Raw genomic sequence first — 13,759 nt, forward strand, 5'->3', positions numbered from 1 at the left:
ATATCAGGGTTGGAAGGGACCTCAGGAGGTCATCTAGTCCAACCCCCTGCTCAAAGCAGGACCAATCCCCAACTAAATCATCCCAGCCAGGGCTTTGTCAAGCCTGACCTTAAAAACTTCAAATGAAGAAGAAGATTCCACCACCTCCCTAGGTAACGCATTCCCAGCGTTTCACCACCCTCCGAGTGGAAAATGTTTTTCCTAATATCCAACCTAAACCTCCCCCACTGCAACTTGACACCATTATTCCTTGTTCTGTCATCAGCTACCACTGAGAACAGTCTAGATCCATCCTTTTTAGAACCCCCTTTCAGGTAGTTGAAAGCAGCTATCAAATCCCCCCTCATTTTTCTCTTCCGCAGTCTAAACAATCCCAGTTCCCTCAGCCTCTCCTCATAAGTCATGTGCTCCAGTCCCCTAATCATTTTTCTTACCCTCCGCTGTACTCTTTCCAATTTTTCCACATCCTTCTTGTAGTGTGGGGCCCAAAACGGGACACAGTACTCCAGATAAGGCCTCACCAATGTCGAATAGAGGGGAACGATCACGTCCCTTGATCTGCTGGCAATGCCCCTACTTATACATCCCAAAATGCCATTGGCCTTCTTGGCAACAAGGGCACACTGTTGACTCATATCCAGCTTCTCGTCCACTGTAACCCCTAGGTCCTTTTCTGTTGAACTGCTGCCGAGCCATTCGGTCCCTAGTCTCTAGTGGTGCTTGGGATTCTTCCATCCTAAGTGCAGGACTCTGCACTTGTCCTTGTTGAACCTCAGATTTCTTTTGGCCCAATCCTCTAATTTGTCTAGGGCCCTCAGTATCCTATCCCTACCCTCCAGTGTATCTACCTCTCCTCCCAGTTTAGTGTCATCTGCAAACTTGCTGAGGGTGCAATCCACACCATCCTCCAGATCATTAATGAAGATATTGAACAAAACCGGCCCGAGGACTGTCCTTTGAGGCACTCCATTTGATACCGGCTGCCAACTAGACATGGAGCCATTGATCACTACCCGTTGAGCCTGACAATCTAGCCAACTTTCTATCCACCTTATAGTCCATTCATCCAGCCCATACTTCTTTAACTTGCTGGCAAGAATACTGTGGGAGACCGTGTCAAAAGCTTTGCTAAAGTCAAGGAACAACATGTCCACTGCTTTCCCTTCATCCACAGAGCCAGTTATCTCGTCATAGAAGGCAATTAGATTAGTCAGGCATGACTTGCCCTTGGTGAATCCATGCTGACTGTTCCTGATCACTTTCCTCTCCTCTAAGTGCTTCAGAATTGATTCCTTGAGGACCTGCTCCATGATTTTTCCAGGGACTGAGGTGAGGCTGACCGGCCTGTACTTCCCAGTATCCTCCTTCTTCCCTTTTTTAAAGATGGGCACTACATTAGCCTTTTTCCAGTCGTCCGGGACTTCCTCCAATCGCCATGAGTTTTCAAAGATAATGGCCAATGGCTCTGCAATCACATCCGCCAACTCCTTTAGCACTCTCGGATGCAGCGCATCCGGCCCCATGGACTTGTGCTCGTCCAGCTTTTCTAAATAGTCCTGAACCACTTTTCTCCACAGAGGGCTGGTCACCTCCTCCCCAAGCTGTGCTGCCCAGTGCAGCAGACTGGGAGCTGATCTTGTTCGTGAAGACAGAGGCAAAAAAAGCATTGAGTATATTAGCTTTTTCCACATCCTCTGTCACTAGGTTGCCTCCCTCATTCAGTAAGGGGCCCACACTTTCCTTGACTTTCTTCTTGTTGCTAACATACCTGAAGAAACCCTTCTTGTTACTCTTAACATCTTTTGCTAGCTGCACCTCCAGGTGTGATTTGGCCTTCCTGATTTCACTCCTGCATGCCCGAGCAATATTTTTATACTCTTCCCTGGTCATTTGTCCAATCTTCCACTTCTTGTAAGCTTCTTTTTTGTGTTTAAGATCAGCAAGGATTTCACTGTTAAGCCAAGCTGGTCACCTGCCATATTTACTACTCTTTCTACACATCGGGATGGTTTGTCTCTGTAACCTCAATAAGGATTCTTTAAAATACAGCCAGCTCTCCTGGACTCCTTTCCCCCTCATGTTATTCTCCCAGGGGATCCTGCCCATCAGTTCCCGGAGTCAGTCAAAGTCTGCTTTTCTGAAGTCCAGGGTCCGTATTCTGCTGCTTTCTTTTCTTCCCTGTGTCAGGATCCTGAACTCGACCATCTCATGGTCACTGCCTCCCAGGTTCCCATCCACTTTAGCTTCCCCTACTAATTCTTCCCGGTTTGTGAGCAGCAGGTGAAGAAGAGCTCTGCCCCTAGTTGGTTCCTCCAGCACTTGCACCAGGAAATTGTCCCCTACACTTTCCAAAAACTTCCTGGATTGTCTGTGCACCGCTGTATTGCTCTCCCAGCAGATATCAGGGTGATTGAAGTCTCCCATGAGAACCAGGGCCTGCGATCTAGTAACTTCCGTGAGTTGCTGGAAGAAAGCCTCGTCCACCTCATCCCCCTGGTCCGGCGGTCTATAGCAGACTCCCACCACGACATCACCCTTGTTGCTCACACTTCTAAACTTAATCCAGAGACACTCAGGTTTTTCTGCAGTTTCATTCTTGAGCTCTGAGCAGTCCTACTGCTCCCTTACATACAGTGCAACTCCCCCACCTTTTCTGCCCTGCCCTGTCCTTCAGCCCATCTTTATCCATCAAGGTTAGGATGTGATCTTCATTGTGGGCAGCTCATCCCACATCGTCCTACTGTGGGGTCCTTCCTCCAAAGCGCCGGAGACGGGATCCACCCCTCTGAACGCAGAGCCGTCCTGTCGCTGAATTGTTTTTATTTTAAATACAGCTGCAGCCTTGCGTGTGTACAGCTGGCGATAAACAATGGGACAAAGGCTCTGTGTGTATGTGTGTGTCCCAGCGATGGAGGCCAGGCAAAGCCCCGGGCAGGAAACCCCCAGCCCTCCGCAGATCCTGTCTGCGACTGACCCACAACACACACTCAGAGGTGGCAGGACACGGTGTTCTTAAAGGGACCCCATCCCTGCTAGCCACCTTGACCAAAAAAAAATTGCTGTCTCCTGCCTTCAGTGCAAGGGAAAGGAAGAGCTGCCAGGGGCTCACAAGGGTCTGTGTGTATGTGGGGGATGGAGAGCAGCTTGATTGATACACTCGGGTTTTCAGAGGACGGGGAGCAGGGGAGTATTGAGGGGAGGGGTGAAATCTCTCTCCCTGCTGCATCTGGGGCTTTGATGACCCCCTAAAGGCCACAACAACCCATCTCAGGCCCCATGGCCGGGGAGGGAAATTGTATTTGCCGCTTCGATGCATCCAAGGCCCCCAACCCGCTGCTTTCCTTGGTCTTCTACCCTGCAACCTTCCCCTGACCTGTATCCGGTCCTTCTCCCTTCTGCGCCCCCCAGGCCCCATCTCTCCATGGCCACCCCGCCCTACTCTCCCCTGAAATACTTTTATCTGAGGGCCCCCCCATTCTTCTCACCCCTGGGCCTCCTTTTCCTCAGAGCCCCCTTCCCCCATGCAGAGCCCCCCCGACCCGAGCACTCTGCCCTTCCAGACAGCCTCCATTTCCCCACCCCAGGTGGCCTTGCCACACTGCCCTGTGCCAGCTGGCACCCTGGGTCCCCCCATCCCAAAGGGGCCACCTTTGCCTCACCTCCTGTCTCTGCCCCCCACAGCAGAGGGTGGGTTCCGAGAGGGAAGGCTGGTTGCGGGGGGCGCGATTCCTCTCCGCTGAGCCAGCCACTGGGAGCCATAGGGGGAAGAAATGGGCCAGGGGTGGGTTATCCTCCCCCACCCCCGCCCCGTTAAGCCCTTGCAAAAACTCTTGGGTGACTCAGAGCTGGAGCAGGGAGGCGGTTTCCAGGCAGGTTTTCGGGGGATTATTATGAGCCACGCAGCTGTTCAGAAACTGTTCGGGGAATACAGAATAGCCACTGATTGCTCACGTTCCTAGGTGTCTGCACAGCACTGGAGCAGAGCGCATGGAATGAGATCAGAGCCAGGCTCTGCTGGGGCCTGTCCTTCACTCCCCTCTCCCTCCCTCCCATGCGGGCAGCACACAGGTTCTGCTCCTGCGGCTGGAGATACACCCGGCCAGGAGCCACAGAAGGGGGCTGGGCTTTGCTTTAGACCCGGCTCCCACCAGAACCAGTGTCCGGTGACCTGCCAGGCTGTGTGAGTGACTGGGGCATGGGGTGTCACGCCTAGTGGTTGGCGCTGGAGTCAGTAGCCAGGAATCGAAGCACAGAGCCAGAGCCGGAGGCAGTAGCCAGAGCCAAAGATCTGAGCCAAAGGTTCCTGGAGCAAGGCAAGGCAGGGATAATGCTGATGCCCAGGCGGCAGCAAGGCTGGGAACCTTCACTGCTAGCCTATGAGCTGGGCCGTCGCCAGCCAGGCAGCTTTCTGCAGGCCAGCTGTGCTCAGTAGGTGGCCCGGAGGCTAGCACCGGGGGTGTCTCAGCACTGGGTGCTGGTTGCTGTTCCCAGGGCCTGTGGGGACCGGGCCTCCGAGGCACTGCCTCAATGATCAGAGCCGGCCAGCCAGGGGAAGGGGCTGGGACCGTGCTGGCTTGCTGCTTGTTCCTTGGCTGGGCTCCGCTTTTCTTTCTCCTCAGCCTTAGCCAAATGCAGACCCGGCCTGACGCAAGAATTGCAGCCTGGGTGGAAAGTCCCCAGGAACTCCCCTGCCCCTCAGCGCTGCCCGTGTATTGGGATTAAAGCGCAGCAGCTGGGCAGCGTGGGGGAGCTCCCCAGCCCCGGCCTGGGCTGCATCTTTCCTGCGGAAAACACCGGACTTCAGCCCCCAGGGCTGCTGAGCCAGCACCTTGCCCCACAGCAATCCCTTCGATGGAGCAGCAGACAAGACCGAGCATGGGCATCTGGGCACCAGGTGGACGGACAAACCACCTTTGCCTTGCAGAAGACATTCGAGGCCTGCCTGGAGGAGAACCACCTTGAGAATGCAAACCCTGCCAGGCCCAATACGAGGGTGAGGGGCACACTATCAACACCCAGGGCCAGATCCACTGGTGGGGTAAGCACCATGGAGCCATGCGCACTTACACCAGCCAAGGCTCTGGCCATAAGGATGTGCAGCTTGAATACGCAGGATGGTTGCATTAGCCGGGAGTGCCCCAACCAGCCATGAAAGCGACCCCTTGCTGTGGGCTATGGAGGTGCCAAAATCTGAACCTTTTCTCTGCAGGGACATTGACTGGAATAGCTCCCCATGGGGACTCGATTATAGATTTAGTGACATTGATTCAAGAATTTTGGATTAGTCACTTTGATACCAGCATATCCCCCCGGGAAGCGATTCTAGACAACTTCCCCACGTCGACAAGCCACCAGTCAGGCCTCAGTTTCCACAACCGAGGGGGCCAAAGCCAGCTGTGACATGAGAGGCGTCACCCCTTCTTCACTGACCATTGCTTTTCCAGTCACTTTTCTCTTTCCCTTCTGCCTCTTGGTTTCTCTCCCCATGATCATGACAATGTATAAGCTACAGGACACACATGCTGTGCGTTACAACCCAAAGCTTCCTTACTTTCCTGATGCAGCCAGGCCAGCAAGAGCTGCAGCCACTGTCCTTCCCTCACCAAGCGCTCCTGAGTGTGTAGCCTCCCTTTTAAAGCAGCAGAGATCCTACTGAGCATGCCCAGTGGATTTTCTGCCGCTAGGAGGCGGGGCTTTGAAGGAGGCGGAGCTGAAGCCCTATAAGTACAGCTCTCCTTCGCTATCAGAGGCAAGGTGGGGGCTATCCTGAGAGGTGATAATGAGCAGCGGTTTATTTGCAATCAAAGACGTGCTGGAGCTCAAGCAATTTTTTTTATTTTTGTAAGTGACGTGGCAAGCCCAGAGGTCCTGGGGCTATGAACTGCCAGGCCCAGAGGTCTATTGGGATCCAGGAAGTGGGCGGGCGGAGCTCGTCCACTACGAAAGGAGCCCCCCCCCCCCAGCCTAAAGGGGAGATCCACAGGGCCTGGAGAGCTAACTAATTACAGGGGACAACTAATGAAAAACAGGGACAGGAGTGCGGTCAAACCAGGCCCAGAGGTCCCAGGGCTTAGCCCTGACAAGCCGCTGCACAAATTAAGCACCGGTGATAAGTATTGCTGGGAGTTCAGTACCTTTCGGGATTTGGCTCTATGTACAGAGTTCAGATGCTTTAGTGATAAAGCTGGTCAAAAAATGCGGGTTTATTTTTCCCCTATTGAAAGTTTAGACTTTTTAGTGAAAAACTGAAATATTTCGGCTGAAAACTGAAATGTCTCCCTCCCGCTGGGGAACCTCATGGGCTCCCTGCTCAGACTACATCTCCCACAATGCACCACAGTCTCCCCTCCTGGTGGAGTTCTGGGCTGTGGTGCATCATGGGAGATGTAGTTCAGCTGAGGCACCTGGCCCATAGAGGAGAAGAGGGACGTGAAACCATCCTGGCAGGAAATATTTTGCTCTTTGGCTATTGGGGCTTGTTGACGAAAAATTGAAGTTTTTGACAGAAAGCAGGCACTTTTCACATAAGGTTTCACTTAGTCGAAAAGCCAGGTCTCCCTTGGGAAACAGTTGAGACAGAAAAATCCTGTGATAAGGACTGAATAGGGCAGGCCTCGTTTGGGATTGTTAATTCTGAACACTCGCTCCTTCTACACCCAGGAAATTCCCCCAGCCAACCACATCCGCAGAAGCAACAAGTCCTCCTTGTAATGGCTGAGCTGGCCCAACCTGGGAGTCGAATAGGGTTGCCAATTTCAGTTGGACGTATTCCCGGAGGTTTCCTCACATGACAATCTTTAATTCAAGATGAATCTTTAATTCCTGGAGACTCCAGGACAATCGTGGAGGGTTGGCAATTCTAGATGCAGTGCCCTGGGAAGGCTGTGAAATTCTTCTCTGCCTCTAAAATGGTAGCCCTGCCTCAGTGGTGTGGCTTTTCCCAGGCCCCGCCTGCCCTTCTCTCACTCTGTGATGGCACTGCTTGGGGAGGAAGGCCACAGCCTTCTCCACATTCGTGATCTTGTGCCTACGCTGTTGCCTCCAGCTGGTGCCGCCTCCCTCGAGGAGAGGGTTCGGATTTGCCTCAGCTAACAGCGCTGAGATCCAGCGTGGGGCATCTGAACTGAAAGGACAGCAGCTGCACAGAAATCAAGAGGAAATAATAAAACAAAGGTGTCCAGCTGCCTCCGTGGTGCTATGGAAAAGCAGGCTGTCATAAATATAAAGGGAAGGGTAACAACCTTTATGTACGCAGTAATATAAAATCCCTCCTGGCCAGAGGTACAGAATCCCCTTACCTGTAAGGGGTTAATCAGTTCAATTAACTTAGTTGGCAGCTGACCAGAAGGACTAATGGGGAAAGAAGATACTTTCACATCTGCGGGGAGGCTTTGTTTTTGTGCTTGGTGTTTGTTCTCTCTGGAGACAAAGAGAGAGACCAAGCAAGTAATCCAGCTCCTTCTGAATGATACATCTAAATTTACAGGAAGAGTAAGTAATAGCAAGGAAATGCGTTAGAGTATCTCTTGTTTTAGCTTGTGTATTTTCTCTATGCTTAGATGGAGGTTTATCCCCGTTTTTTGTAACTTTAAAGTTTTGCCTAGAGGGGGGAATCCTCTGTGTTTTGAATTTGATTACCCTGTAAAATTACCTTCCACCCTGATTTTACAGAAGTGCTTCTTTTACTTTTTTTTCTTTATAATAAAGTTCTGTTTTTTTAAAGAATCTGATTGGTTTTAGTGTCCTAAAAACCCAGGGATTTGGTCTGGGCTCACTTGTACCAATTGGTTAGTATATTATTCTCAAGCCTTCCCGGGAAAGGGGGTGAAGGGGCTTGGGGGGAATATTTTGGGGAACAGGAACTCCAAGTGGTTCTTTTCCTTGAATCTTTGTCTAACTCACTTGGTGGTAGCAGCAAATACTGTCCACGGACAAGGAGGGAATTGTGCCTTGGGGAAGTTTTAAGCTAAGCTGGTAGAAATAAGTGTAAGGGGACTGTTGCCCCCCTACTAGCAGTCAGTGGGGGTGTTTTGGTTGGCTAGCTCCCAGTACTAAAAGGGGAAGGGTCTATGGGAAATCAGGACCCTGAGACTGACAGTCCCCAGGAACAATGGGGAGAGGCCAATGCTCCAGGTCAGCCTGAATGACAGGGCGAGCAGGCTATTCAGGGAGTCAGGAGGCCAGGGAGGTCCAGTCCTCCATTTGAGCTGGAATTGGCTGGGTCAGACAGAGTGGGGCCGAGCTAAGGAGAAAGCAGGGGCCTGAGCTGAGCTGGGGAGCTGAGCTGGGCCAGATCCAGCAGCCCAGAGAGAGCAGACTTGCCCTGGGAGGAGAGCTGCAGCAACCAGAGCCAGAGGGGCCAGAGCAGCAGCCCAGGAAGCAGGTCAGTGCTGGGAGCAGAGTCACAGAAGCAGCCTGCAGAGCAGACCTGCCCTGGGAGCAGAGCTGCAGCAACCAGAGCCAGAGGGGCCAGAGCAGCAGCCCAGGAAGCAGGTCAGTGCTGGGAGCAGAGTCACAGAAGCAGCCTGCAGAGCAGACCTGCCCTGGGAGCAGAGCTGCAGCAACCAGAGCCAGAGGGGCCAGAGGGGCCAGAGCAGCAGCCCAGGGAGCTGGGGGCAGAGCAGCAGCCGTGCAGAGACCGAGTGGTGGGGCTGGGGCTGGAGCAGTCCGGAGCTGGGTGCGGTGAGCAGCTGGGGAGAGCGAGGGGGACCCTGGGCAGCGGGCCCCGCACAGGGAGATGCCTCAGCCAGGAGGCTGCAGGCCAGACTCTGAGGGGGATTGGTAACCCTGACAGGGCGGGGGCGACACTGGGAAGAAGGGTCCTGCCACCTAGAGCCTGAGAGCGTGTGGCCACCACCAGAGCGAGTGTCCAACCCGCAGCATCCCCGCAGCACGGCCAGGGCCTGAGCAGGAGGCCTGGGGCTTACAAGGAACAGACTGTGAACTGCCCTGACATTCCAGAGACACTGTTTGTGATGTTCCCTGCCACAGAGCGGGGTGATGTGTTTCCTTTAACCTTTCCCATTTTCCCTTATTCTTTTCAAAATTAATTGTTGATTAAATAACTTGCATTTGCTTTAACTTGTATGTAATGGTCAGTGGGTCAGAGAAGTGCCCAGGGCAGAGAGAGTACCCCGGAGCGGGGACACCCTAACCCTGTCCTAGGTGACCACAGCAGGGTTGGGGGTCGAGCCCCCCAGGAATCCTGGGCCCAGCCTTGTTGGGGTTACGAGGACTCTGCCAGACAGGAGAGTGGAAGGGGAGTCCTCAAGGGCAGGGAGGCCACTGGGTAAAGGAAGTGAGAGCGAGGACTCAGATCCTTTCGCTAGCCCACTTCACTGGGGTAGTGCAGATGCCAGGAAAGTTCCCCACAATTGCGGGACTATTCCCCCGCTTACATAAGCTTTCATGCTGGTCCCCACATCTGTACCATAGAGTTCAGAGTGGGGAGGGAACCCTGACAGAGGCCCTGAACTTGAGTTACAAAGGGAGAGTTTACTGTGCAGAAGGCCTTTGTCTTACCTCTCTGATGCTGTCTTATTCCCACCCCAGAAATACTGCAGAGGGGCAAGGCTTGTGCTTTCGGGGCGTGAGCCAAACCCCACTGCAGTTACTGGGAGTTTTTCCATTGACTTCAATGGACTCTGGCTCTGGCCTTTTGTGCTAAAGGTCCCCGGCTCGATCCCAGCCGATAACCGATGAGGGATTGGTTACAGAGAATCATTATGACCTCATAGTCCCGGTGTGTGGCAGCCTTGCTGAACAGTAGCTGCCCTGTCCACCGTCCTTCTCTCCTGTGGGAGGGAGTGGCTTAAGCAGACCGTTGTTGAATGGCCCAAGAACCAGACAAGGCCCCTCTGATGTATTGATCCAACCCCCACACCGCTCTCCTGCAACCTAGGGTTACCATACGTCCGTATTTTCCTGGACATGTCTGGCTTTTTGGTTCTTAAATCGCCATCCTGGAGGAATTTTTAAACACTAAAATCGTCCGAGATTTTGCCATTATTATTTTTCCCCAAAGAAGGGTTGATCATTCAAGAAAGAAAGTGAATGTTGATCACTTGAGAGAGTGCCCGCTTTTTCCCCCTAGCTTCCAGCACTTGCGCCGTGAAACAGCTGTTTCGCGTGGCTGGGGGGGAGGAGGAGGAACGTGGCACCCACAGGGGAGGAGGTGGGGCTGGGGCAGGGATTTTGGGAAGGGGTTGAAATGGGGGGCAGGGAAGGGGTGGAGTTGGGGTGGGACCAGGGCGGCATGAGCAAATCCTCAGCCCCCCCACCGGAGTGTCCTCTTTTTTGAATGTTCAAATATGGTAACCCTATTGCAGCCTCCCCTGCAATCCGTCCAGGGGCCAGCTTCAAGCACCAAGCCAGAGTAGCTCCCTGTGCACCGAGCTGGCTGCATAGTGAAACTGACCACGCTCACAGTCCGATTCTCTTTGCAGGTGCAGCTGCTTGGGTGAAAGGGCTTGATGCAGGAGGCTTTGCAGGCAGTGACTGATGAAAGGAAAGGAAATGAACTAGGATTGCCTAGGGAACAAGAGCAGGTTTCCTGCTGCTCAGCGTTCGAGCATCAAACGGGAGCGAGCCACAGAACAACAGGCCCGAGTTACACACACAGTTCTGCCAGCTAAGCAGGACAGGCTCCTCCCTGCCCATGACCTTGGGCCTCAGTCCCCTTCCCGCCCCTCCAGCACTCCCCTGCAGCCCCTGTGCGTTCCCTGTTTATTCACGTGCAGCCAGAGCAGAAGCTCAGGTGAATGGCACCTCCAAGGCGGCCGGCAGGCAGGTGGACAGACAGGCGGACGCGCCAGATAGATCCGTGCTCCCAAGTGGCTTCGTTTCCTGCGTTGTGGTTTGTCGCTGCAGGGCCTGTGCTGTGGCATTTCCTCCCCCCACCGAGTCGCCACCAACATCCCCCTGCCTGAAACAGATCCCTCGTTGTCGGACGCTGTGACGGCAGCATTGCGTCTGCTCCTTGAGACCCTCCTGTGTCCTGGTGTGCACGTGTGTGGGTTGCACTGAAATGGGAGGCATGCTAGGCCCTCTGCCAGTGGGGGTGTAGCTCTCCTGGGCTGACCCAGGGACAGAAATCATTGTATTCTGGCAGGTCTGGGCTAATCCCCGCTGTGCTAAAGGGTTGGGAGCTCCCCAGGCTGCCTGGCAGAAGAGCACGTGGTGGGGATGGAAGTAGGTTGGTCCTCAGATGAGGCTCACAGCAGTAGGAGAGGATCTGTCTTGAAGGATCTGGAGCAATGAGGGACCCAGTGGCGGGGTCAGATTCTTCCTGGCTCTCACAAGGACAGGGAGTCTCATAAAGGCACCAAATACCCTGGCTGCAATGGCATGACTCCAGGAATGTCACTGGCCCTGAGTTTTCCAACGTTTCCTGCTTCGGGGTAGGTAGGAAATATCCAACGAACAGCCCCGTGCTGCGCATTTTGCGGCCGCTGCTTCCAACCCTCCAGCGCTATCCCACCGCTGTGGTGGCCCGAGCTGGCTCCTTTTGTTCACAACCTCCCAGCAGAGCTGCCTGGGCCTGAACTGATCCTGGGGCTTGCATGCCAGTCCTGAGAGCCGGCTCCCAGCTGAGCACAGCCCGTGTGAGGAAGCTGGCTCTGCCACGTCCCGTGCTGGGTCTGCTACGTGGCCAAACAGGGGGCTCCCCTCTCCTGGGTCAGCCCAGCACCTTCCATGACATCCGAGGGAGTTAGAGGTTCAGGATCTAGCTACGGCGCAATCGGGGTGCGGGGCAACTGCAGCTGGGCTAAAGACAGCAAAAATGCAGCTTTAGCAGAAGCCGTACCAGCCTGCCCAGAACCGTGGGTACCTACCTGAGGTCCTCCTAGGCTCCATGCCACTGCATCTTCACTGCTCTATTGGGCCATGGCGCTGCAGTCACCCCTCCGGCTGCAATGTAGAAATGCCCCGAGACACATTCTCTGCTCCCTTCACGTGGCTTTTATCCTGCCTTGGCCTAGAGATGGCTCCAAAGCAGAATGCCCCTTTGAACTCACGAGCCGTCCAGCTCAGGGTCCAAGCTAGAGCTTGGGCTTTTTGCATTTTCTATCAATGCAATAGCTCCGCCTAGATTTCCGAGCAGCTTGTCTTTCCTCCCCTCAGCTGTGCTCATCTGGGCCCTTTGCTCCGCCTGAGATGGAAAAGGCCGTGGGGGCTGGGGAGGAAGGCTAGCAGCCGGGAGGCAGCACATCAGAACTGCTGACGGAGCCAACTCACGGGCCATGCTTAGCAGGTGAGGCTGGCTCATTCCACAGCACGCAGTGATGATAATGCAGCACAATAACCTTGCAACAGTGACGCAGAGGACTTAAGCCGCAGGAGCAGCAGCGACCTTGGGGATTGAAACAGCTCTTAGAGCCAGCGACGGGTAGAAGAGAGAGGAAGGGCTGGAGTGCAGGAATGACTGTCCCATTCCACTCCAGAATTAGCTGCATTTCCATGGTGATCACTGGACACAAAGGGCCAGATTCTGATCTGATTCACGCCAGCAGCTCCCTTGCCCTGAATGGAGTTGTTCCTGATTTACACCAGTATGAATGAGAGCAGAGGTGGGCTCGGGGCTGAAAGCAATGGGATTCTTCTGTGCTCCATCAACATGGTGTTAATAACTGGCCATATTTATAGCCACCCCAGAAATAGTTCCATTTCAGCCGTGGATGAGCGATCTCCGTATATGTAGACTGCAAAGCAATGATCCATTTCTGTGCTAGATACATGTGTTAATAACAACAGAACAGGCTTAAAAAAAATCCTCTCTCTGGCTGCTGCGTAATGGGCTGTCGGATTCTCTGAGGGAGGCCAGTACAAGCCAAAGTGCATCGATCTGCAAAGGGACTGACAGAGTTTCCATTTTAAAACAGACCTCAGCCTATCTGGGCTTCAACCCCCGTGGTAAAATACCCTGTGTGGTGCCTGGTCTGACATGTAGTGAATTCTATTCTTGGGGGGAGGGGAGGGAGATGGGGGGGTGGTGGGGGAGTGTTCATTGCAAGCCGCTGTTGTGGCCTCTCCTTCTTCTGGCCCCAAGAGCCTGACTGCATAGGAGCAGTATGATGGTGTCGGGCTTCAAGGCAGCTTGGAGCTGCGTGGGCCTAGCTGCGTGGTCAGAGATGCCAGGCCGCTTGCTGGGAAGGGAGGGGGCAAGGCAGGAAGGAAGGCCCCGTCAGCCTCCGTCCCAGCCCCAAGGCAGATTACTCTGAGCGCATAGGCAGGATATAGCATGGCCAACCCCACACGTGAGTCACATCCTACCACACCAGGTTTGCTTCATTCCTGCTGCAGATGAGGTCACTGGGGCGATGACTACGCCATGGAATCTCTGCCCTCCGAGGCCCCTAGCGTCAGCGCAGCATACGCCGACAGAGGACGTTTTCTGCTCCAACTCCCACCCAAGCACCAACTCCCCAACCAACCTTAACTCTGCCCACCGAAGCCCTCTTCTGGCTGCACGGCCGTGGCCGCACTGGGGTGTGATAGGCACCGACGCCGTGGCTGGAGCACCCACGGAGAAAAATTAGCGGGTGCTTAGCACCCACCGGCAGCCAGCTCCTCCCTCTCCCCCAGTGCCTCCCGTCCGCTGGCGGCCCCTGCTGATCAACTCCTCCCCCTCCCTCCCCGTGCCTCCTTCACGCTGCAGAACAGCTGTTTCGCAGTGAGCTGGAGGCGCTGGGAGGGAGGGGGAGGAGCAGGAATGGTGTGCACTCGTGGGGGGGCGGAAAGCGGCAGGGAAGAGGCGGGC

At 54.3% G+C, this 13,759-nt stretch overlaps 1 long non-coding RNA gene across 2 annotated transcripts in view; it reads right to left on the minus strand.

Annotated features, from left to right (window-relative positions):
• The window catches only part of LOC311524107, a 32,903-nt gene extending 20,881 nt beyond the window's left edge, over positions 1-12,022 (minus strand). The window contains exon 1 of one of the 2 annotated variants that reach the window (XR_014712485.1): positions 11,835-12,022. This is a non-coding gene — a long non-coding RNA (uncharacterized lncRNA). Of the gene's footprint in view, positions 1-434; positions 916-11,834 lie in introns of those variants that run through there. The other variant, XR_014712486.1, reaches the window with a different exon arrangement.
• Between the last annotated feature and the right edge of the window lie 1,737 nt (positions 12,023-13,759).

This window comes from Lepidochelys olivacea (assembly GCF_965140295.1).
Source record: "Lepidochelys olivacea isolate rLepOli2 genome assembly, chromosome: 7".
Lineage (NCBI taxonomy): Eukaryota > Metazoa > Chordata > Testudines > Cheloniidae > Lepidochelys > Lepidochelys olivacea.